At 42.3% G+C, this 21,595-nt stretch overlaps 2 long non-coding RNA genes across 2 annotated transcripts in view; both read left to right on the forward strand.

Annotated features, from left to right (window-relative positions):
- Positions 1-393: 393 nt before the first annotated feature.
- LOC308476454 lies at positions 394-1,030 on the forward strand. Its single transcript, XR_013985912.1, has 3 exons — positions 394-462; positions 719-787; positions 952-1,030. It is a non-coding gene; the product is annotated as an uncharacterized lncRNA (long non-coding RNA).
- Positions 1,031-4,829: 3,799 nt separating this feature from the next.
- Positions 4,830-21,595, forward strand: part of LOC308475928 — a 172,884-nt gene continuing 156,118 nt past the window's right edge. Inside the window, exons 1-2 of the long non-coding RNA XR_013985547.1 lie at positions 4,830-4,963; positions 7,958-8,044. This is a non-coding gene — a long non-coding RNA (uncharacterized lncRNA). The remainder of the gene's footprint in view (positions 4,964-7,957; positions 8,045-21,595) is intronic.

The raw sequence follows: 21,595 nt of genomic DNA on the forward strand, positions 1-21,595 counted from the left end.
CCCTTTAGAGCAGGGAATATAAAGACATGGGGCCATCGGGGCTGGCTGTGCCTGACCCCGAAGGCCCTGCTGTCAATCACCGCCTCCCCATCCCTGCTCTCTTTCACACCAGGCAGCTGTGTCCATCGCTGTCAACCAGGTAACAACCAGCAAACAATGGAAGGCTGAATGCCTGGTCTAGACACTCTTTTAGCCACTTATTTGCTGCTCTTGGCAGCTGTTGAAGCATAAATAAGCAGTTTGTAATCAGAAAGCTGACATCATCGCAGCTCAGCTGAGAGGGGGGATTGTTCCCTTGCACTGAGCTGCTTTTTCTCTCTCTTCCTCCTCTCCCCCCCCCCTCCTCCCCGCTCCCTCCCTCCCTCGCTTTCTCATTTGGTGACAACAGATTCTGGGGTGGGGATGCAGATTTGTGCGCCGCACTAAGCTGGCCTTTCTTTTTATTTGCAGAGTACAATTGATGTAAGTCTGTCAGTCTTGAGGAAAGCCACAAAGCAGGACGGGGTGGTGGTGGTGAAGGGGGGAGGGAGGGAGGGAGGAGAGAGACAGAAAGAGAGAGAGTGAAGGAAAGAGAAGGAAGGGAGAAAGGAAAGGGCAAATGCTTGGGACATGGTTTTTGGACGGACAAAATTCAATCAATAAAACCGCCTCCACGAAATGTGGGGTAGTTCCTTCCTTCCCACCTCAAAGGATCTAACAGGGTTGTGTTTCCTTTTAGATTTGGGAAGTGCCCCAAAGTGTGTATTTGTTGAACACTTTTGAAAGACCAGATGCCAAAACTGAGCAGGTAGAAGGAAGAGTGAGTGAGTGTATAAATCTGAGCTTTATTTGTTATTTAAGAACACTTGTATCTGAAAGGATATTTGCAATGGGAAGGATGTTAGGCATACTTCTTACTAAAGCTAAGTAAATAATCTGCAGCACTTACAAGCCTCCTTTTTATTGATTCAGCTTCTGTAGGTGTTCAGCTTGCTGCTCAAATGAACTTGAAGCATGAGCCCACAGGCTTATCGCACAATAAAAGTGCAATCCTAGACACATCTACACATAAGTAAGCCCTTCTGTGATCAATCAGGTTTGCTCCTAGGTAAGTGGGTATAGCACTGTAGCGTAAAAGTGCCACAACACTCTTTGCGGTCAATAATATCATGTTTACTTGGAAGTAAGTCTCACGGAAGTTCAACTAAACGTCTTCCATAACGGTTTCCAGTTATGTTTTTAATGCCTTATGAGTTGGATTCTGGATATTTCTTGAGTTATATACATTTATGTTCCAGTAGCTGAGTCATATGATCCTCCTTCTGTTCCCTGACTGGGTGAGCCAGGAGCCAATGTGTTTGTGGGCAGACCTAGAATTCTTGTCTATAAGTGAATTAATAAAGGCATCCTTGCTTGCCTAGCTTCTGAGAATATTTCTGCTGACAAAACCCAAGAGTTCAGATAGTTATGTAAAGAAAATAAAAGTGGGAGATTGAATATTGGTAAAGTCAAATTGTAACAACAACAACAACAATAATGTACAAATCCTACTTACTTATCTAGATCAGTGGATTCCTTGCCATGATTATTTGATACTCAGAGTCAATGTTCTCATGTCAGCTACACGATGAGTTAAGCAACAGTCCCTCGGGTCTGTTGTGGATGTAGTGTGTATGCGTATGTGGAGACATGATAAATGCAGCCACTGGGCAAATTGAAGAGGTTCAGAAGCTTGCTCATTTTTAGTTGGAACAGCATATGCACTTCTAGTCAGATCTCTCTTTCCCAGTGCCTGCATGAGTCCGATTCAAATACCTATTAGGAGACGGAGGCAGAGAACGCCAAGTGTCTACAGGGTTCACTAACTATCTGAAGTCTTTTCAGGTAACTGAATCCATCTCCAGCTTCCACAAAAGGACGGCCAGTTCAATAAAAGAAGACGGGGGCAGTTGACATTCTACTTCCCTGAGGTTTTCCTAGTAACACTTCGCCATAAGTAGCTTGTGATTTAGAGCACAAAGGCATTTCAAAAATGCATGTTTAACTAAATGACACAGCAGATAATTGAAATTTATTTGCAATTTTCAAAGTACAATAAACACAATTCTCCTTTTCTTTTCATTAATAATCACACGGCTAATGCATAACAATCCCTCTGCAGCTTTTACAAGCAAACTTGAGCTGCTGTGTTGTAATAGCTGGAAAAGTTAATGTAGCTTGAACAAGGTTCCTAATTGTCCCTGTCTCTGTCATATTTGTCTACTTGAATGGTCCTAAATACCACAGCGATTAATTACTAGAGAGCAGGTATTACAAGATGTTATCATCCTTCCCCAACTGTCTGGGTGAATGGAGAGAGGCAGTAGATTGTTACAGTGTTTCATCTTTGCACTTCCTATAAGGCACTTTAACCAGAAGATTTAATGTGTCAAAGTTAACTGCGTTCTCTAGCAGATATTCACATTCTAATTAAAGATTAAGAACGTAGTACATTACACTGTGATTTGTCATACATGGCTTGTTAAATAGGAAACCTACCGGGATTCCCTAACATTTTATAAACATTATTCAGGGCTTTTTAATGTGGGCAAAGCACACGATTATTCAGCTGCTCTGCAACAGGGAAGGTAGAAAGGGCTGCTTCCATGCACGTATCCAACCAGGACCTAATATATAGTGAACTTGAATTTATAAGGGCACAACCCATTGTCAGTCTTATGGCTCTGCCCTAAAGCCAGCCTCAAACTGAACATTCTGGAGAGTTAAAAAAACAACAACCCACAACCCCACAGTTTAATGATTTAGCATGGTGTGTTTGTTTCGTTTTCTCTTTAAAACATACATTTTGGATCTTAGCTACTTCTTGGCATTTTTAAACTTTTTAAATCCCAGCGATGGAGACTTAAAGGGAGAGGTGGGGTCAGAGGGAAGTGTTCCAATATGCAGAGTGTTTTTCAGCTCAATTCTAGCAGGCTTGAACTCCAGTATCCCTTCCAATATCAGAGGACCAGTTCACATTCTTTGATTGCCTGAGGAATAAATTAATGAGGTTACTGGAGACATCAAACATTTGCATATTCACGGATGCTTATTAGGTTGAACACAAATGCCAGGTGCACTAGATTTTGGGAATACTGGCTGGGGCGAGGGGTGTTCCTGTTATAATGTGAAATGCTCTTCTCAGAATTAAAATTTGTCTGTCAGAGGTAAAGATTCTGTGACCAGAAGAAACAAGGTTCTCCGCCACCCCTCTCCCAAACAAAAAGGAATCAAGGTTTAATCTATTCAACAACACTTTTCTGGAAGGTATTCGGCAGTCCAGAAAGTTGTCTGCTTATACCTCATCGGAAACTTGTTTTTAAAAACCCCCACTATACTTGTGAATGTACTTTTGTCTTTTTAACACAATTTTTTTCCTCTGCCCTCAATTCCTTATGGATTGCTGAATTTATTAAATAGCTATAGAGGTACACAATATATGTTTGAGGTTACTTCCTGCAATGCCCAATTATTGGAGGATTTTTATACTCGAGCAGTTATTGCTAAGGATCCCAAACCTATATCCTACGAGAGACAGAAGATTGAATTACAAAATATGTCTCCAAGGGATGCGTACACATGGCTGCATTGTTGTCAGTGACTTCCGTCACTGCTCTGTGAAAGCACATTGTGTGCTTGGTTTGTACTGTATCTCATTATTGCTGCAAGTTTGTAGCAGTGCTGATCGCTTGGGGTACTTATCCCTTTTGTATCCTCCTGGCTTAAATATAAATTGAGTTCTTTCCTCTCCTCCACCATCCTGTATACACTACAGTTTTTAATTTACCACAGTTATAATTGCAAAATGGAACCATGTGCCTGCAGTTTTCTTGTTTCAGACATGTTTTTCAGGGCATTTGTACATGAAGCAATGTGGCTGGTACCTTACACAGCAAAATCCATGCCATCTTAAATGGATGTTGGAAGCAGAGGTCTTTGAATATGAATATGGATGAACAAACAGGCTCCATTCTGCCCCTCTGGTTTCAGCGAATAATGTGTACAACTTGCTCCCCCCCCTCCACCAACTACCACCTCTATATGGGTTGCTCTGTATTCACTGCCCAGCCACTGCAAATCCTGTTTGAAAATCACATTTTGCAGCATAACTGATAACAAAAGTATTACATGATGTCTATCCCACATATTTTGTAGATGCACTCCATTGCCTTTGTAAATTACGCCCAACTTTCGATGAAAATATATGGGGATTTTATTTAATAGGCTATAAAATGAAGTCTCTAATCAAAGAAATGTTCCTCTCTTATAAGTCCAGCATGGTCTGCGTTATATTGATGATTGCAAAAACAGATGTTATTTTTGTACAAGTGGGCCCTTTTCTTTCTTCCTTCCTTCCTTCCTTTTTTTTTTTTTTTTTGGTTGCTGGAGTAAGAAAGGGGTTAAACAAAACACATTACTAATGACTCTGAAGAACAATAGATGACAGTGCAAAACACAAAAGTATTGTGTTTTCCAAGCATGTGTTTTCAAACCATTATTTTGATGGATTCTTTTTAACACCAAGAGGGGGGGAAAGAAAAAGAAAAAGAAGAATGGCATCCATATCCCAGTAATTCTTCAAATAATGTCTGTAAAAATGATCTTTCAGACATTTACGCAAACTGCCTGTTTTTTTGGAAACAATTCAGAAAAGGTCATTTCAGCTAAGGTTCCTTGTAGTCAAATTGCAAACATCCAGGCGTGTGTGTGTGTGTGTGTTTTCCATGCACATAGCACAGATTTTTTTGATTATGTAGATTTTTTCCCCCTACTGCAGTTTCATATGCAAAGCATGCATCAGCCATATCCGTGCTATCTCCTAAAGCAGTCGTTCTGAAACCCAATCTGAGGACAGTGCAGACTAAATAAAATTTCATTTTGATTTGGCCTCCCGCTGAGAATGGGACTGCTTTGTTTCAGCCGACAGAACAAGCAAGCCAGAAAGGTATGTCCTGCTTTGCATGGCTGATGGTGTGACTTGAGGATCACAATCAAGCCATTCATGCTTCCAGGGTTCGGCATCTCATCCACATCCTGTACTGTTCTCTCTTTTTTCCTTTCAATTTGCTTTCCTTCTGTGCTGCCTCTCATCTACCTGCGGGGCAAAGCTGTGGCAGACCTGAACACTATTGTTTACTTTGGCATATGTTTAATAGCTGCATGGCTGTTTGAGGTTGCTACTCCACCCCACCCCCCCTCCTGCTGCTTGCCTTTGTATTTTCCTTTCACTATCCATATTCACTTCCTCCCCTCCCCATTTTTTTTTAAGATGCTGAATACACAAATATGGAATTAACCGTAAATTACATAAGTACAGATTGCAATGCTCCAGAGATTTTACTGGAATGTTTATAATGCAGAAGCCTATTGTAAAAATCTGAAGATATGTTTAACAGCTTTTAGGGACTGGTGTGTTCCTAGTCCTTTTCTGAGCTGTTTAGGTAGGCATGCAATCACCCATTATACGGAGGGGGGGGAAATTGCTTTATATCAATTCCTTATATTTTGTAGAACATCACCGTGCAGGCTTGAAATGCATCCACAAATATTTCCTTGTCTAAATATTAGCCATCACTTGGCATCAACTCACTTTCATTAACAAGCCGTCTGAAAACTGACCATAGTCCCTTTGGCCCATGATCTGAAATATGGATTGGGCCGCAGGGAATGACCTGCTAGTTTACTCTTTGAAGCTACTTCAGACAATATGTTAGGATTCAAGAACACACAGCATTACGGGCATATCTCCCCTCTTCCATAAATCATTTCCTTTAAATTAAAACAACAAGCTTATCCCTTGTTTAAATATTACAGTAAGGCTCATGTGTTCCACGACTCATATGTTTAGCAGGGGGCAAAGCGCAGGACCCAGTAGAGACTGAAACTATAGCCCATAAACAAAGCAAATGGAATAATATCCTTGTCAGTTGCAGGGCATAATAAGGCATAGCAGTGGTGCTCTGTGCAACCCACCCACAACCCAGTTAAAGCAAAATTGTGAGAATTTAAGCTGATTGAAGCTGTTTCCCTAAGCTATTTTCTTTAAAGTAAGTTCCAGTCAAACCATTGGAATTTACTTCCAAGTAAATGTGGATGGGGTAGGGATGGTCATTTGACTTTTCTTCAAGAGGACCAAATGAGCTTCAGCTGGGATACTCTGAATTTGCTGCATCGTGGAATAGGCCTTGAAATACCTTAAACTACTTTCTTTAAATTAAATTTATTGGCTCTCGGCATCACTTGTGTGCTAAGGTGTTTTGTTTTTTGTGGCCTAACATCCTTGTTAAATTTCCATCCATTTGGATGAAATCCAGAGTGCATTAGGCACACCTGTAAGTCTCAGAGAAATGTATGGGAATTCTGTGTGCATCCATTTCACTGAGTCATCATAGGGCCCAGCTAAACATGATGCAGAAGGTGCATTAATAAATCTGCTGACGTCTTTTTCTGTTGCTAAAAGTGGCTGCTTGGTTGTTTCTCCATCCCACCGCATACTTGATGGAGACCTCTCTCCATATCGGCCAAGGAGGGTCCTGCAGTCTGCAGCGAAGGCCTCACCATGTGGGAATGTGGAACAGGTCTCACTGAGTGGTGGCCCCCTGTTGGAGAACTGCCTCACTGTGGAGACAAAACCGTCCCACTCACTGCAGGTGAGGCCCGTCTCATAGTCTCTTTGTCAAGAAGCATGGGGGGTTAGCCACCCCTCCCACAGCACCATGACTCTAGTACAGGGGTCATCAACCTAAGGCCCATAGACCACAAGCAGCCCATGGAGGGTCATTTAACCGGCCCATTGACCCCTGCCGCCCGCTCGGTCGGTTCCTGTGTGCCGTGCTAAACCGGCACAAAGCAGAGCAGAGACTGCCTTCCGCGACTGGCTGCGCACACCTCCTCTGGACCAGAAGGAGCGTCAGAATAAGCGTTTGCGCGTGTGTGTGTGTGCACAAACACACTCCAGCCCACCGCGGCATCTGCGGGACCATGAACCGGCCCAAGTCACAAAAACTTTGCAGACCCCTGCTCTAGTACCTTTTCCCCCTGCTGCTTTTATTAGAAGGGAAAGATAGTTGAAAATATTTGACTACTGCTTACTGTGGCTCTTAGGCATCTCAAATTTTCACTGTCAACCTTCTTATGGCCATAATTCAGTTTTCCTTTAAGCAGAGGGCAGGGTTAAACCTTTTCAGTCACCTATGTTAGAAAGCTCTGGGGAAGGGCATGATTTGGCTAAAAATTTGTGGGGGGGGGGGGCAGGGGTAGGAGTTAGGCTTGAAGATTTCAATAAGCCCTTAACATTTCTATCTATAATTTTAGCAGTGGATTTAGTCCTGGCCTTTTCCCTTTCCCTTTTTTCATATAAATGCTGTGGAAGCTTCAAGGTTCTATATCACGAAGTTATATAATTATGCTACATTCATTTTTATAAATGAAATATTAAGAAAATAGTTGATGCTTGCCTAACAAATGAGGGTGGAAAGTCATTGGTTTTAAGGCTCAATAGGAGCTGCGTTTTGACCAGGTGATTTAATAAATAACTAAAAATGTAAATATTTCTTCAGTGCATCCATCCTCTTAATTTTCCATCTATCCATCCAATATACAGATTAGGTTATAAATCACTTAGGCTGCAAACTTTCACATAACTCAGATATATAGGTTAGCTTTGTTTGAGGTCCTGATTCCAGCCATTAAGATAATCTGAGAATACTTTTCTGACTACAAATTCTGTGTACATGAAGGGAGACTTTCTTATTGGAAACCTCACAGATATTGCATCCCCGTCTCTTGGAGAGTCATCAAACACATTTTCTGTAGGCATTACTAGAGGTTAAAAACAAACTTGAGCTGAATTTTAGTTAGGCAGGCATAAAACAATATTGTACAGATATTTGGGTGGATTGGATACAGACTCTGGCCTTATTCCTTTGTTATTCACCAGTGGGGCATTCCCATGTTGAAGAAGGAGCAGGGGTGCATTTTATGTCTTACGGGGCTGCATTGAGAAGAAGAAAGCATTCAAAATCAGGTGAGTGGTGCAAGATTCCTGTACTTGATTTGGGGTGATATAAGGTAGGGTCACCCTATCTTTTGGAGAGGCATTGGGGTGAGAGCACAGAATGCCTGTAAAAAGGAGGAGGGAAGAGAAATTATTTCACTCATGCAATATTGGAGTGTTTTCCAGGGTATTTTGATTTGTTACTTCACTCTGACCCCTGGGAATGTGGGGAAACTAGACATCCAAATAAATTAATGTTGCGGTGTGCAAAATTATTTTGCATTAGCATTGAAATTCATTTCTCCCGCCTGATGAAACATTTTTTTACTGTTTCAAATGGTGTAAACACATGAACATATATAGATTATCTGGTTGTCAGTAACGTTTAGGATTTGGAGTTGTTTGTAACATCTTATTGTGATTGATTTTTGCTTTACATGGGATATTTGTTGCTTTTGCTACTGTTTTAAGTTGACATTTATTCCATTGGAGAAAAGCCAAATTAAGCTCCAGGACTGCTGGAATAAAAAATAGATTGCTCCTTGCCAACTCAAAGGGGTGTGTGTGGATTTTACCCATTGACCTTAGCAGCTTGCTATAAGAACCAGTTTCGCTTTGTTTTAATAATCTATTTCATCAAGTGTTACCACAAACCTTTGAATACTCCTTACATAGTTGAGATGTGCATTGGGTTCAGATCAATCCTGAGGCAAAGTGGGGGGTGCCTTAAGAATCTTTGGGGCTTGTCAGAGGTGAATTAGGATCTCTATAACGTGAGGCAAAACAGGAATCCCTGAAGTGATTGAAGGCACTTTGGTGATGTAATCATCAAAAAAAGTTGAAGACAAGCATTGAATGAAAATGGAAGTAATGTATCTAAGCATAGCAGAACAACATAGTGCCAGGATGGGATGGTGGCGCAAGGGAGAGTAAACTTCAGAGCTGAGAGCAGAGACAGAGAAAGAGCTCTACAATGGTACCTTGGGTTAAGAACTTAATTCATTTTGGAGGTCCGTTCTTAACCTGAAACTGTTCTTAACCTGTGGTACCACGTTAGCTAATGGGGCCTCCCGCTGCCACCATGCCGCCGGAGCACGATTTCTGTTCTCATCCTGAAGCAAAGTTCTTAACCCGAGGTACTATTTCTGGGTTAGTGGAGTCTGTAACCTGAAGCTTATGTAACCCAAGGTACCACTGTATTGTGAATGGCGGGTCAAGTTTGTAAGCAGCTGAATGGTTTTTCCAGCACTCTCCAGTTTCAGTGTTTTGTGGAAGGGAGCAGGTTTGCACATATCATGTCTCTAAGCTTAAGGAAGACAGCAGGATAGGGAACGAACAGGAGATCTTCTTTATGACTGGCAGGTCTAGCTTGTAATCAGAATAAATGATTCTCTTAGTTCTTCCCATCCCAATACAGTGGTACCACAGGCTACATACGCTTCAGGTTACAGACTCCGCTAACCCAGAAATATTACCTCGGGTTAAGAGCTTTGCTTCAGGATGAGAACAGAAATCGTGCAGTGGCGGCGCAGTGGCAGCAGGAGGCCCCATTAGCTAAAGTGGTGCTTCAGGTTAAGAACAGTTTCAGGTTAAGAACGGACCTCCAGAACGAATTAAGTTCTTAACCTGAGGTACCACTGTATCAACTTTGAAGGTGCCCAACAGCACCTGATATTGTTATCTGTAGCAGGTTTCTTACAGAGCACGGAACACTAGGAGAGATTAAATGATTCCTTTTTCACACGTCCTAAAATTATAACGGCTGCCTTTTCAGGAAAACAACTGTAGCTATGCTTACATATTTTGTACAATTCTGGCCAAAAAAAAGTGATAGATAGTTCCAGCATGGAAGTCCTTCTGCCTTTCCCCCTGTAATTTGGCAGGCTCAAGCCATTATGGAAGGCATACTGTGCTTGAAAACACTTTGGCAAAAGTGTGGGTGGTGGTGGGGATTATAGCCAATTTATGTTATTTTCCAGTAATGAATGTAGATGTAGGGGGAACCCCTCTGATGCAACTGATGCAAGCTGAATCAGGCAGTTTTTCAAAGTGTTAAGTTGGGGTCTGGATCCAAATATAATGATTGGTGCAGATCCCTAAATTCTAGCTGCTTTGGTAATAAAACCACTGGCAAGGGGGTGATAGAAAACAAGCAAGCCGAACATTTATGGAAAAAGTTATTCAGTCTCATTTTTAAAAGGGTAAACTATAGGGTGCCATGGTGAAGTACTTGAAATCTATATTCCCATAGACATAGATGCCCCTGTCCAGACCCCAGACCCAATCTAAGAAATGCCACTCTTCAAGAAAAATTCCCAGCCATTAGCCAGCTTCTTATGGGTTGTGAAAGATGAAAATGTTCACCTCTTACTTACGCCAACCTCACAGTGTCAGGAATTAGCTAGCTTTTCCAGGCTAATTTCCTGATGCAGCTTAGAAAAGAACCAGGCCCCTTTGTGCATGCATCCATAACTAGGATCAGATTAGACCCAAATGTGCCCCTAAGTCACAGATGTAAACCCTTTGCCAGTCCAGGAGCCCCATTTACAGTCTTCAAACAAAAACATCTTGGAGGCCCCAAGCCACAGAGAGGTTAGGCTGGCCTCAACCAGAGCCAGGGCTTTTTCAGCCGTGGCTCCGATCTGGTGGAACATTCTGTCACAAGAGACCAGGGCCCTGCAGGACTTGACATCTTTCCGCAGGGCCTGCAAGACAGAGCTGTTCCACCAGGCCTTTGGCCAGGGCACAGCCTGACTCCCTCCTTTGGCAATCTTCACAGAACTCTAGCCCAATGGTTGCCATCAATTTGATTTGAATTAATTTTATAATGAAAGGATTTTAGAATGTTGTATTATTTTATTGTTGTTAGCCGCCCTGAGCCTGGCTTCGGCTGGGGAGGGCGGGATATAAATACAAATTTTATTATTATTATTATTATTATTATTATTATTATTATTATTATTACTTCATTGGCATGCTTTAGAGGGCCAAAGGCAACAGGGTGGGAGCACTTGGCGTCCTGCCCTTTACTCCAAAACACTTGCACCACTTGCCACACCACAGAGCAGGCTTTGTGGGAGCCAATCGGATCTCAGCTCATAAAATTCTGGAGAAGAAAGCAAAGAAATAAAGTGCCATATTCTCTTGTGCTGGGAGTCTGTGCACATCCCAAGAGCATAGATGACTTTATTTCTGAACTCTCATATTTTTCCTGTTAGTTTTTCACACTTGCCTTGCTTAATCTTAGGCAGATCCATCTGCAAGATTTCTGGCAAACAGAGGTATTAAATTTCAGAGGCCTTTCAAGCAACATGGTGATGAAAGAGAATCAATGCTCGTCAGTCCTTAGTCAGTGGGTTCCGTCCTAGAACTTAATTGTGCCCCAAATTAAAGCGGTACCACCACATTTTATTTTTAGTCTTGTTGATGAGGGTTTTCTCTTTTTTCCCTGAGAGAGAAGCAGATGGAGAGAGAGAGGAAAAAAAGAAAGTGGTAGTAATTTTTTTTAATGAATTTCATTGTGTGGGTTAGTGTTACAGGTGGGTGACCTCAAACAGTGATGACTACAGTTTTGGGGCATGCAATAGACTGCTCCTTGGTGTGCCATGACTGCAAAAAAAGCCATCCCATTGATGTACTAAAGAAAGTGGGTGTCTTTTTAGTTGCATGTAGTTAACCAGGATTCAAACTATTATCTTTTAATAAATATTTTCAGAATCATATCCATCGACAACTGAGTGAAACAAAGCCCAGCACAAGTTTCTAGTGATTTCCTATTTGAGTGTACAGGGTGTTTTGAAATATAATGCAGTTGCATCCAACTAAGGCTTACCCAAAGTAGACCCACTGAAATCAGTGGACTTCATTTAGCATTTCCTATTATTCAGGAGTATAATTAATAACTTGGATGTATAATATCAAAATTAACAGTGTCCAGAAAATGTTCATATCCTTACCAGTCGATAAATCAGCTCTACTCCTCACTGCAGCCTTTTTTTATTTATCTTAAAGTCACTCCAGAGAGTCTCTGTAGCCTTGCAAAATGACCAAAGATACATATTAAACCAGCTATGCACCATAGCTAAAGAAGTGAAGTTAACCAGCGGGCATTTACATTGTTTCGTTAGAAAGGCAGAACCAAACAGCTTAGCCCAGAAGCTACTCTGGAAATCTAATATTTCCTGAGAAAAGAGCAGAAAAGGAAATTTGGAATCAGCGGGGGAGGGGGGGAGTGACCAGAAAATCCTGTTATTTACACCATACACTTCTGTGGAAAATCCACCCTTGGGATGACTTTATCAGAGCAGAGTTACACCCAGGGATATCTCTCTTTTTTTCATTAAAAAGAGTTTGTGTGAGGTTCAAAGAAGGAGAGAAATTTACAGCCTGGAGAAGATTGTGCCAGAAGGTAATGAAAATCATGTTTCTCCATCTCCAGATACAGAAGTATTAACAATATTTTAATTATTTGGTCACACAAATAAATAGTTCCTCCCCTCCACATCATTAAAATTTAACTCTGGGTTAAAAAAAATATGTAGCTGAAGAAGGCAATTCTGAACCTCAAAAAATCAATAGGAAAGGAAGCATCTCAAGGAGGAGAATTCAGCAAGCGTTCTCTGCCACACATTCACCATTTATTCTCATGGGTGTCTGAAAGCCTCCATTGAAGTAAATGGTAGAATGCAGCCACAAGACACATCCAGTTGTATTCTAAAAGCCTTTCTGCACAGTCAGATCATGAGTCAACTACTCCCGGTTTGAAAGGGCCTTTCACAAAGTGGCCTCTGGTGGAGTGACTCCCATATGAGCCGTAGCTGAGTGTTAGAGCATCTGCTTTGTATCCCAGGTTCAATCCCCACCCAGTCCCAGACAAGGGTGGCAGATTCTGCCAATAAGCACAGCTAAAGGAGACCAAATGCACCAGTTATGTGACTTGTTATAAGACAGCTTTCTTTATTGGGAATCTCTGGGTTTACCCAGTACAGAGACCTTGAAAAGCAGTCCTGCGATGAATGCTGGGTAGTTTGGAGCCACAATTTTAATCACCCACAATTCTCCTGACGTATCCTGAGGCATTTTAGGAAATTATTGTGGTGGGAGAGCCCCAGACCTTGCTATCTTGACACAGAGGTGGCCAGGATCAGTGTCAGAATATTTATTTATTTATCTATCTATCTATCTATCTATCTATCTATCTATACATACCCCACCCATCTGGCTGAGTTTCCCCAGCCACTCTGGGCAGCTCCCAATCAAGTGTTAAAAACAGTACAGCATTAAATATTAAAAACTTCCCTGAACAGGGCTGCCTTCAGATGTCTTTTAAAGATAGGATAGCTGCTTGTCTCCTTCACATCTGAAGGGAGGGTGTTCCACAGGGTGGGCGCCGCTACTGAGAAGGCCCTCTGTCTGGTTCCCTGTAACCTCACTTCTCGCAATGAGGGAACCGCCAGAAGGCCCTCGGCGCTGGACCTCAGTGTCCCGGCTGAACGATGGGGGTGGAGACGCTCCTTCAGGTATACAGGACCGAGGCCGTTTAGGGCTTTAAAGGTCAGCACCAACACGTTGAATTGTGCTCGGAAATGTACTGGGAGCCAATGCAGATCTCTCAGGACCGGTGTTATGTGGTCCCGGTGGCCACTCCCAGTCACCAGTCTAGCTGCTGCATTCTGGATTAATTGCAGTTTCCGGGTCACCTTCAAAGGTAGCCCCACATAGAGTGCATTGCAGTAGTCCATGCAGGAGATAACTAGAGCATGCACCACTCTGGCGAGACAGTCTGCGGGCAGGTAGGGTCTCAGCCTGCGTACCAGGTGGAGCTGGTAGACAGCCGCCCTGGACACAGAATTAACTTGTACCTCCATGGACAGCTGTGAGTCCAAAATGACTCCCAGGCTGTGCACCTGGTTCTTAAAGGGCACAGTTACCCCATTCAGGACCAGGGAGTCCCCCACACCGCTCGCCCCCTGTCCCCCAAAAACAGTACTTCTGTCTTGTCAGGATTCAACCTCAATCTGTTAGCCACCATCCATCTTCCAACCGCCTCCAGGCACTCACACAGGACCTTCACCGCCTTTGCTGGTTCTGATTTAAAGGAGAGGTAGAGCTGTGGCTATCGCAGCTGCCTGAGGACGCCATGATGGGCTGGCAGCATCCTCATGTTCTGCATTACCACATGTGCAATTAACCTTACACTTTTATTTCATTTACTTTTTAAAATGACTGCCCTTCATCCAAAGATCTCCCTTAACCTCCCAATAGTGAATCTAGATTCAGGCAGGTAGCCGTGTTGGTCTGACACAGTCAAAATAAATTTAAAGATTGTCCAGTAGCACCTTAGAGACCAGCACACTTCAGATACATGGACACGAAAGCTTATACCCAGAACAAACTTAGTTGGTCTCTAAGGTGCTACTGGACAATTTGTTCATTTCTCCCAATAGTGAGATATCTTCCCTGCGCAGAGGAGTTCAAGAGATGGCCCTGTAGCAAGAGGCAGCTGTCGGGCTGGTTCCCCACTTATAAAATAAAAAATCACCATCTGGATGGATGGGCAGACAAACTCCAGTACATGAGAAAGGAGCTCACAGTTCCTGGAGAATAAAGTAAAACTAAGCAAAATATTTTGTTTGTTTTTAATGGTCTTGCTGCTTTTCACTACTTAGAAGAATGGGAAGATAACTACTCCTTCACAGAACATCATATTCCTACCTTCATGGCTGTGATTCGTGGGTTGGCCACTTAATTTTATTTTGATTTTACTGTGATTTTGAGCTGTGTTGTAACCAGTTGTTTGATTTTGTGTTTTTAATGTATTATATATTTGGTGTTAGCCGTCTTGGCCCGGGAGGGTGGGGTATAAATAAAATGTATTACTAATATTATTATTATTATTATTATTATTATTATTATTATTATTTCTTTAAAAAGTAATAGTAGCTCTTTTTGTGAGTTTGTTTAGGTGTTTTAAGAATGAACACACATTAAAAGGCCTGAATAACATGCAGCAGCAGACAGGGGAGCTGGCCTCAGTCTGACACAGCAATTTAGCCGTGTGCATTAATTTTACCCTGAATTAATGTCTGAAAGGGGGTGGTGGTGGTACAAAATGGTTGTGTGTGTGAAAAGGAACGTTCTTATTACTAATCATATTGCAAACAATATCATTCAGCAGGGGCCAATGACACTGTTATAACCACCACCCTCGCAGCAGTCAAACAATTACAGTGACTGCTCTCTGGGAGAAGAATCTCACATTCCCAGGTAGGGATGGATAGAACGCCATTCCCCTCCCTGCTCCAGCAGTGTTTACCAGTTTTCAAATTAAATTCTGTTCCATTACAACAAAGTGCCTGGCTACAAACGCTACATGAAATAGGTCCACTAAATTACATATAACAAATCATAATTACACATTAAAAATTCTTGCACTGTGTACAGTATGCATATTTTCAGCTCTTTTGTATCCTAGTCATTTCCTTAAAGTTATCCCCATCGCCATTACCTCCACCTTGCCTATGAACTTTTTTCTTAACTCCTTTTCTCTTTTCTCTATGGGTTTAACTCTGTCATTGCTGGTCTCACTTAAACACTGTAAACATACTTTTTACAGAGAGATGGAAATTGCATTTTGTAATTGTTACTCACTTATATGTGTGGCTATGGAAATAGAAAAAATGTAAGTTTCAAAGCATAGCATAAACTTGCAGGGAAATGTGCTTATTTATAATATTTTTATACCATTGAATAGAATAAAATCTTTAAGCCGTTCACATTAAAACAAGAAAAATACAACCACCAACATTCAAGCTTTTTGCTGCATGGGTCTCAAATCAATCGACTACTAAGGGGAAGTAGGTACTGTAACAGAGTTAACCAACATGCTGCCCTCATTGTGGTTGTGGGTACAGTTCTCATCAGCCCCAGATGACATGGCCAATGATCAGAGATGGTGGGAGTTGTGTCCATAATATCTAGAAGGCACCATGTGTAACACCTGTACTGTAGCATGCAGGAGAGAGTGCCTTGGAGCTATTGTAAGGTTACCAGATTTTTTTCAATTAAACTGGGGACACAATAAATAAATAAATATTACATGTACAGGACGTTGATGCTGCAGCGATGGAGGTGGCAGAGGGGCAGCCACTGCCTTGACCGCAACCGCCATGTTTCCCCTTCCTCTGAGGCTTCTATCGCCTTTCTCCATGAGCCTGGGTAGCCCCTGAGTTGTTGGTTCTTTGGTGGTGGTGGTGGTGGGGGAAGCAGTGTGCGGTGGGTCAGGCATGGAAGGTGGAGAAGAAGGGCTGAGAGCAGTGGCAGTGGCAAGGCTTGGGCAGCCCAATGCCTCCCTTCCCATCGGAGCAGCCCCAATCCCATTCCTACTTGCGTGCAAGCAGGAGAGGGAGGGGATCCCTCGACTGGGAAGGGAGGCTTCCCATTGGCTAAATGAGATATCCCAGCCCCCTCCCGCTTGCACGCAAGCTCTGATAGGCAGTGTGAAGCCTACCTTCACAGCTGAGAGATCCCCACCCCGCTTGCATGCAAGTAGGAGTTTGGAGGCTGTTCCGATAGGCAGCATGAAGCCTCCCTTCACAGCTTAGTTGCAGGGGTCAGGGAAGGTGGAGGCAGCCCGGAAGCTGCATCTTGGAGCCCCTGCACCACCATCATATGGGGACTTCCAAGCAGCTCCTGAAGCCAGCCAGAGCCAACTGCTCCAGGCTGCTGAGACTGCTGCCGCTGCGTTTCCCGGGGACATCAGATGAAATCCAGGGACATTCCGGGGATGGTATTTGTCCAGGGACTTATTCGCAAATCCGGGGACTGTCCCCGGGAAACGGGGACATCAGGTAACCCTAAGCTATTGCGTCCATCAGAGTCAACTCTGTATTCCAGAGGTCCACAAATATGTGGTCCTTGAGGTTGCATAGCAACAAAATGAAGGTGTTTTGGAAAGTGACTGGATACATCAACCTTTGGGACTAGATCAGAATAATTGACCCACCATCATGCGTGGGCTTGGAGTTACAGTAAGATGCCCATGGTGATGGAGTGCCCATATGATGCACAGTTCATCACCTACAATGTGTCTTGGGGCCATTTTATATTGAGGCTTCTCCACAGTCATCATGGAAGTCATACGTCCTAGACAGGAGGCATTGGCACAGAGCCCGACACATCTGAAACTCAATAGATGTGGTGACCTCTGCAGAAAATCTGAGAGGACACCAGTACACTCAGAAATCTGCTGTGCAGCAAGGATGATCAGTACTCTGTCAGAATCCCTGTTGCTTGCAGCAGTTTACAAACACTTGATATAAGTGCCCCATCACCCTGAGAGAAGCACTCCTTGCTCCTTCTTTAATAGCAAAGGCATTGCTTTTTAGGAAGGCTTTTGGATTATATGATTTGTTAACCTTGCCCTTAGTATTTTACTCTGCCATGGGGCTATTTTAATGATGGTGTTTCATCTGTGCCTTTCGTTTAACTGGTGCTTTATTAGTATATATGGTTTGGTTCCTGCTTTTAGCCCTTTAACTCTTCTGTTACTCATGATGTTGTTGTTGTTGATGATGTTGTTGTTGTGTGTGTGTGTTGGTTGCTGGTTGGCTGGTTTTCGCTTTTAGAATGTTAGCCACCTTAGACTTTGGAAAGGCAAGATATAAATGTTTCAAATCAATAAATATGAATGGTACTCTTCATTGTGTAACTCATGATGGAGTCTGAATTTTTGTGGACCACTCCAATATATTGTCCATTTTCCCTTGCCTACTACCAACATGAGAACAAATGGTGGCATCAGAGCCAAAGTAGATCCCCTTGCCCCATTCACCCAGATCTCAGCAAAACAACATCCCAACTCGGTTCTCTCTCAGTGTTCCAAGCCACCCTTCTCTTATTTCCATATATGCTCCCTTGCAGGCTTCCTTGTCTCCTCCATACGCTTTCTTAATGATGCCTAAACACCAAGCTGTGAGGAATGTATGCTTGTTGTGGTGTAGTGGTTAAGAGCGGTGGACTCGTAATCTGGTGAACCGGGTTCGCTTCCCTGCTCCTCCACATGCAGCTGCTGGGTGACCTTGGGCTAGTCACGTTTCTCTGAAGTCTCTCAGCCCCACTCACCTCACAGAGTGTTTGTTGTGGGGGAGGAAGGGAAAGGAGAATGTTAGCCACTTTGAGACTCCTTAGGGTAGTGATAAAGCGGGATATCAAATCTAAACTCCTCTTCTTCTTCTTCTTCTTCTTCTTCTTCTTCTTCTTCTTCTTCAACCCGTGTCTCCTCCCTGCATCTCCCGTCTCATGTTAGTTAAATAACGTACTTGGTCTATGCACGTTGTGGCCTAATATATCTTGCTGCCAGGGGTGTAGTGGCAAATGATGGCTCACCTCCCTCTCCCTAGTAAAGGTGATCTGTACCCAAGGCTGCTCAACTTATTTTGGCATTTGAGGCAGGAAAACACCTAAAGTGCTTTCCCCCCATTGTGGGACTAACAATGCAACAATAATAAATTAAATAACTAGCTGCCTTTTCTCGAACCCCTAAACCTGACCCAGAGGACTCCATTTACCTAATGGTAGTCATCCCTGTGCACTCTACTTCTGCTGCTTCTGATGGGCAGGGAAATTCTCAGTGAGAAAATCTGGATTGACAAACGCTATGTGTTCCGTGTAATACCTAGTTTGTGTCTTCATTTTCAACAAACTTGGACTCTGGAATTCTTTTTGTTTCAAGAACAGGGGACACATTTCACAAGCACTGAGCAGACCTCGTCGCATCCTGGCTGAAATTCTGTGCAAGTTCAGTCCTCTGGGGTCCACTCTGACATTTTTACACAGAAGTTTGAAGCTAATAAAAATCTCTCCCTATATCATGATAAGGAGCATCTGGCTGTAGAACATTCAGTTGCAACTAGTAGAGTTGTCATTCCTATGAAATTTCACCTAAAGCAAAATGTGAGGGAAATGTGAAGGATCCTATTCTGATATTATGATATATATATTAAGACAGAATTTGAGTGAGTTTAAAATAGTTTGGCTACATACAATGTATTGCTTTCAGTCATAAGAAAAGCAGCTATTTCCAGGGAATGGGAGCTTATTTTTCAAAATAGAAATTGCTGCGAAAAACGACATAACTATCAGCAAACAAAATAAAGCAGCTATTTCTAGGAATGTTCAGATTTATTTGCATAATTTGCTTTCCCCATCCTTGCTTACCTTTCTGCAGGCTGCATCATTGCTTTAAACAATTCTACTTCTGACTATGTGTTTACAAATGAAAATAACATTCATATGCAGAGGCAAGTCATTCTTCAGGTGACGTTGCAAATTTACTCCTGAAGAGAAGCAGCCCCATGAGACTTCTCTGGCCAATCAGCACAAAGCAATCCAGCATGAATTCCAGCTTGTGTACCTGTGATCAGACCATAGAGTTAAAAAAAAAAAAATAGACAGAAGGCTTGTCAAGAAAGCTTGAATAATGAATACATTAGAGACAATTGTGATTGGCAAAGAGTGAAAGAAGTGAAGTTTGTCACATAAAATATTTGTTATGTGTTGTTTGCTTGGATCAAATAGCAATATTGGAGCAGTTTCCTTGGAGGTATTTATATGCATATAAGTGTTATGTCAGTTAGCGAATGAACAATATAATGTTTGCTTCCATTATAAATGATGCAGTGTTGGTTCTCAGGCATTCCACATTTCCCTGTGTGATGTAACACGGGTGACGCTGTAACATGTAACGTAAACTGGGGCGCAAGGTAGTGCAATGCAAAAGGTGCATAAAGATCTTAGAGTGATTTCTGTCATTTCTTGCTCCAGTGGGATTGAGACAGAATCAAGAACAATGCTGGTCATTGCATATATATTTTTCCCTTTTAAAATTCTTGCAGACAGAGCTAAAGGGGGCAAACAAGGGAGTGTGCTTTTGCCGTCACACTTCTGATATGTATATTGCAGCTCTCTTCTCTGTCCGCAAGAATTGCCAACAATTTCCCAGGTTCGTTAGCATGTTCAAAATATTTCTGTTTCATTCTCTTTATTTCCCATCCTATTTCACCATTAATAATCATTGAGTATTGAGTTTGTAACAATTTAATTGCCTGTTTTACGGATTCCTTATTTGGTTTTTTCACTAATTCTTTTTCTTTTTACAATATCGCCTCCAAAATTTCTTTTTTCCTTTTTCCCCTTAGCTTTCCCTTGGTGGAATTTTGTTGGACGAACAAATTCTTGCAGACAAAGCTAAAGGGAGTGAACAAGGGAGTGTGCTTTTGCTGTCACACTTCTGATATGTATATTGCAGCTCTCCTCTCTGTGTTGCCTACTGCAGGTGTCCTAGAAATACAACGCCTTTCGTCAACCTAGCTTTTAATAGCTGAGTGCAATAATGTCTAGACCAACCTTCGCCACCCTGTTGCCTCTCTGGACTACAAATCCCATCATCTCTAGCCAGCACAGCCATGCTGGCTCATGCTAATGGGAGTTGTTGTCTAAAAGAACATTTAGGGCCACTGTTTCCCATGCTATCGGACATCCTTCCAGCAGAGACTCAGCAGTTATCCTTGGTTTTGAATTTCTCAGTGCTTGAAGACTTCATGCATGCTTACAGGTGTATGCAGTTGTTTAAAATTTTCTTGCATAGCCTCTCATTTCAGTAATTGTTCTGCACTGCCTTGAATTATTATTTTTTTATGTTACATTCTTGTAAACTGCCATGGTATTTTGTAAGTGGGCAATATATAAATACTTTTGTAAATTAATAAGCAACTGAAGGACATCAGTTTGATGGAAGCTGGCCTAAACTCATGGTCTTGCAGGGACCCTATCCATAATCTCAGATTTTACTGAAAAGTCAATGAAGTTTCAGCTAACTCCTAGCCCTGTTGAATATTAAACTATTCTCATTTGAATCCCCAACACAGTCCTACTGACGTCAATGGGATTCACAAATAGGACTTGCTATACTTTTGTTCCCATTGAAGAGAATGATTCATTTCCCTCCTTACAGTTGCTCCAGCTGCACTTTTGAGTAATTCCAGGGTTGAGAGAGGCTGCCGGGCTCCAGTCTGAATGTCATTACCGCACTCTCTCTCTTTTTGCTAATTCAGTTGCTTGCCATTTTAGTGTATCCTATGTGAAATTGACTGGGTTAGATGATTGTGCAAGGGGAAGTGTTGATATTATCTGAACTATCATTTGAATCCTGGGCTACAGATAGATTTTGTTAGATGTGATGGTATCTTCAAAGTGAAACAGACTGATTAGGGAGATCTGTAACTGGTTTTAAAAGGATTAATTGGGGATTGGTGTAGCCTTCTAGTAGGTGAACTGCAAAGACCTATGGTAAAACTGTTAATGAGATCAATACAAACAAAACCAGACAAACTAAGCCTGATAGCCCAGAAAAGGTTGAGTGAATAGGGAAATGGGCTGTTGCTACCTACCAGAAAGGAAGCCTGCTGCCATATTGCTAATGTGTAAACTGTGTAGGTTTTTATCCTTTGTGTTGCCAAAGGCAACTTCCCTTGAAATAGTGTCTTCCACCAACATTAGCTAATAATATTAGATAATAGCTAA

This window comes from Podarcis pityusensis, assembly GCF_964106645.2.
Source record: "Podarcis pityusensis genome assembly, chromosome: 4".
NCBI classification, from domain to species: Eukaryota; Metazoa; Chordata; class Lepidosauria; order Squamata; family Lacertidae; genus Podarcis; species Podarcis pityusensis.